The sequence below is a fragment of the Cucurbita maxima genome, unplaced genomic scaffold, assembly GCF_002738345.1.
Source record: "Cucurbita maxima cultivar Rimu unplaced genomic scaffold, Cmax_1.0 Cma_Scf00013, whole genome shotgun sequence".
NCBI lineage: Eukaryota > Viridiplantae > Streptophyta > Magnoliopsida > Cucurbitales > Cucurbitaceae > Cucurbita > Cucurbita maxima.
Genome location: NW_019272029.1, coordinates 3,269,945 through 3,274,826, shown reverse-complemented (window position 1 = coordinate 3,274,826; position 4,882 = coordinate 3,269,945). Strand labels below are relative to the sequence as shown.

At 36.2% G+C, this 4,882-nt stretch overlaps 1 pseudogene; it reads left to right on the top strand.

Annotated features, from left to right (window-relative positions):
* On the top strand, positions 1 to 1,723 carry LOC111488684 (annotated as a pseudogene).
* The last annotated feature ends 3,159 nt before the right edge of the window (positions 1,724 to 4,882 follow it).

The window sequence follows — 4,882 nt, the reverse complement described above, 5'->3', positions numbered from 1 at the left end:
ATCACGTTTGAATCCTTCTAGTTTTATTTTTCTCTTCCTCATTAATCGCAGACGAAGAGCGCGACCTGTTCTCCATGAATGCTGCATCGACTCCGCATCTAGGGTTTGCTGCTTTTCTCTTCTGCCCGCTCGGTAGCTTTAAATTTTTGTTCTAGGGTATTGGATTTTGTCATTGGTCCATAAATCTATCTCCGCTCTTTCAGTAATTTGTTCTTAGACTTCTTTTGTTGATGTGTTGTTGATTTCTTAGAATTTGATTCACGTCATCGATATATTTCCAATGGTGTCACTCTGAAACTCAGAATCAATGGCTGTAAAATGTTTAGACCTGATTATCATCAGCAATTTACTTACTGAGCGTGTTGTTCTCATCAGTGACGACGGTAGACTAGCAATTTTCTCAAACTGCTTTGAATTTTTGTTGTGTTTTTGTTATTGTTTTCCAGATTTGTTCCCCTTTGCAATCTGATAGACTGAAGGCAGTGTAATAAGAATTGTATCTGCGCTGAGGGATAGTTAGAGGAAGGTTCGAAATTCAAATTGATCCTGGTTGTTTTGTTAGCTGAAGAGTAAGACACATCATTATTAGAGAAATGCCTGTTCAGAAGATAGAAAGTGGTCACCAGGACACCGTCCATAATGTTACGATGGATTATTATGGCAAGCGCCTTGCAACAGCTTCATCTGACCAGACCATTAAGATAATTGGAGTCAGTAACTCAGCTTCTCAACATCTAGCCACGCTTACTGGTCACCAAGGACCAGTTTGGCAGGCTGCTTGGGCGCACCCGAAATTCGGGTCGTTGCTAGCTTCGTGTTCCTACGGTGGACGAGTGATTATATGGAAGGAGGGCAATCAGAACGAGTGGAGTCAAGCCCATGTTTTTGACGATCGTAAGTCCTCGGTTAATTCTATCGCTTGAGCTCCTCATGAATTGGGTCTATGTTTGGCATGTGGTTCCTCTGATGGGAATATTTCAGTATTCACTGCAAGGCAGGATGGTGGTTGGGATACATCAAGTATTGACCAAGTTCATCCACTTGGTGTCACATCGGTCTCATGGGCCCCTTCATCTGCACCAGGTGCTCTTGTTGGTTCTGGCTTGGTTGATTCTGTTCATAAGCTTTGCTCTGGTGGTTGTGATAATACTGTGAAGGTTTGGAAACCGTATAATGGAATTTGGAAGATGGACTGTTTCCCTGCACTTCAGATGCATACTGATTGGGTTAGGGACATCGCATGGGCGCCAAACCTCGGGCTACCAAAATCTACTATTGCAAGTGCTTCTCAGGATGGACAGGTTATCATATGGACGGTAGCCAGGGAAGGGGATCAATGGGAAGGGAAGATATTGAATGATTTCAAAACTCCTGTCTGGAGGGTCTCATGGTCTATGACTGGGAACATCTTGGCTGTCGCGGATGGGAACAACAATGTGACTTTGTGGAAGGAGGATGTTGATGGGGACTGGCAACAGGTGACGACTGTTGAGCCATAGATCCAGTTCCTAAATTTTTGCCGTGCATATGGTTCACTTTGATCATTTTAACTCTGGCATTTAGTTGGCTTGAAAGTAACTCTGGTAAGTAGCCTCCCCTTTCCCTCTCCTTTGCCCTTACTATCAGTTGGTTGTGTCATGGTAGGGATGTTTGGGAGAAGCAACTACTATGGGTTCAAGCCATGGTGGTCATTTACCTAAGAATTAATATTCTATGCTTATTTTTTATTACCTGGTAATCAATAATAGGGTTGATTTTGTGAGAATAGTTGAAACTGTTAGGGAGAGGAGTCCCACATCGGAGATTTATAAGTAATAAATGCATCTCCATTGGTACGAGGTATTTTGGGAAAACCAGTTGAGGATTATTGGGAGAGGAGTCCCACATCGAAGATTTATAAGTAATAAATGCATCTCCATTGGTACGAAACGTTTTGAGAAAACCAGAAGCAAAGCGATGAGAGCTTTAGAGGTGATGAGAGCTTTAGAGGTCGTGATCATTAACTTATGATAGGATGGAAGTTTAGTAACAAAATTTCTTAGATCAAACGGCTATTGAGCAGGATCTTAGGCTTATGCTTATAAAATTTCTGATAACGGGTGGTTGCTTATTAGATGATAGAATGTAGCAACTATGCATTTCTACATTTACTACCTGTTGTATATCAACCTTCTTTGCTCATAGGTGGATTCAACTTGGAGCCATCAGGTTAGTAGCTGTCACTTGAACGATATAACTCATCAAAGCTTTTAACAGGAAGGAGTGCTGGCCTTATTCAGAAATTTGCTAGAGTGCCCTTGGTTGGCATTTTTACTAGGATGTAGTTTTACACGCACATCTTCGTCTTCACCTAGTTATACGTTAACTTAGACACAAATGAGATCTGTTGCATGCACAGAACAAAACCACTATGCCATGTTTGGCATTTTTACTAGGAGGTGGTTTTACATGTATGTCTTCACCTAGTTATACGTTCTTGACTTAGACACCGGCCCTTTACCTCACTCGACACGTTGAATTACTATGGGACATGTTAGTAATCTACCACGCTCGAGAACAACCTCAATCCTAGAGTTGACTTGGTTTCAATTAACAGGTCATGAATGACATCTTTTTTGGCAAGTTGTTGAACAGAGGGGCTGGGTTATTGAGGAGTGGGTTGCAGAAAACATAACCAGTTTTAAAAATTCAATGAATATATAAACTTTTATACAAATTAGCCTATTTAATTATTATTAAACGTTAAAAGAAGTGCTAGATAGTAATAGGGAAGTAATATTTAAAAAAATAAAATAAAATAAAGTCTAAGTCAAAAGTGTACGAATTTTAAATAAATAAAGTATTTCAAACCCGAATTAGGCGTCTGGGAGTATTCAAGCCAGCTTAGCCATTCGATAAATTTCAAAATTTTATTATGATTGTTTCTTATAATAATATATATAAATTAATGAATTAATTAAAAGAAAAATATTTTAGGCGATAATGAAATTGTGAAGAACAAGGAAGCATCCGGAGGAGGAGGAGGAGGAGGAGGAGTCATTATTAAGGCGAATACGTCCGTGCAATACACGTGAGTGAGTACACGTGCGAGAGTGTCACTCTTTGCACACGTTAAGACAAAGCACGTGCGAGGAAACACGAAGGAAAAGACGGTCATTACGGGCAACAGATCGCAGCCACGTGGAAATTGACCAGCGTTAGGGACCAACCAAAAACCTCGAGAACCCTCTCACATGCTCCCTGACACCACCCCCACCTTTGTCACGTGCTCCCTGGACCCCACCTATTCTTTTAAATTAATTCCAAAGAAAAATAATAATAAATAAAGCTTACACACAAGAAAATTAAAAAAAGAAGATTATATTCAAGTATCTATCTTTATTTTTATTTATTTCTTTCTTTTTCTTCTAGAAAAAAAACCAATTTTTAAAATTTTAAATACATATATATATTTAAATAGGTGTATATATATATATTTTTCTAGTAATTTAAATATTTTTAGGTGAGAATCATAATACAAAAATTGAAAGAAAACAAACATAAATTTAAAATTAAATAATTTACACAAATAAAAGTAAGTACAGTACCATTTTTTAATTTTTTTTAACAGCGTAATGATTAATCCAAATAATTTAATATATATTTTAACCCAGCTGAAACAAATAAACAACCTTATCCATTTTTGGGATCGGTGTCCATATCCTCAATCTTCACCCAATATTTTCACAACCATTAATACCATTTTTTGTTTCCCTGAAATAAAAAAAAAACATTTAAATATTACACAAACCCAATTCACATAATTGATAATAATTTTGTAATCGAATATTTATAATTATTAGGATATATTTTATTAAATAATTTGGATATAAAATAGGAGAGAAATTAGAATTGAAGTAAAGAGATTAAAAAGAAAATAGAGGTTTTAATGTTTGACGAAGTTGAGCTGTAAGCGTCGTGCTTAAACGTGGGGAGAAGAATATAATAATAAGGGGTTTGAAAAAAATAATTATATTAAAAATAAATTTATGTTTAATGCAATAATTAATTTTTTTTAATTAAAAAAAATTGAAAAAGCACACGTCCCAATGGCCAAATATTAGTAGCTAAGGCAGAATCCGGCTGTAAATTTGACGTTATTGGACGAATCACAGCGACAAACCCTGAAAGGTTGATTCTTTAGGGATTGAAATTTTAACCTTCTTTTTTTTTTCTCTTAATTGGAGCTTTATTGTTAAAATTACTTTATTGCCCCTACAAGCGATTAACGTGATAAGAACAACGATTCTTCGTAATCATATGATATTGTCTGTCACAATTCTTCACGGCGACAATCGACTCTCGTTTTTTTGTTTTTGGTTTTCTTGAAAGGTTTTATACCAATGAATATAAGGTTTCTTACTTATTTTGTAATGATATGAAAATCTATTCCTAGTAGACGAGTTTTAAAATCGTGAGATTGAGGGTCGGGCTAAATTAAACAATAACTTGCTAGCGATAGGTTTTGACTATTACATATACCTATTTTGTAGTCATACCTATCCGTCCATAGAGCTCATTGCTAGTTCAATATATAGCTCTACCATGGATCTTTGTTACGATTATACCTTCGAGACTTGCAACCTTTTTTTTCGACACATGAGTCACTATGACTACGTCTTTCGATTGGAGCTAGGGTAGAGAGGTAAATTTGAAGTAAAAGGGAGGGTATTATGGTCAGAGTGAAAAATAAAATGGTATATTTTGGAAGGGGAAAATAAAGAAGAGAGTTTAATTGGAAATAACTTTAAAGAACTTGCAAGTCACTTCCTTATTATTATATTCATCTTCTTCTGCATGCAGAGAGATGCTCATTGTTTTTTTTTTTTTTTTTTTTTTTTAA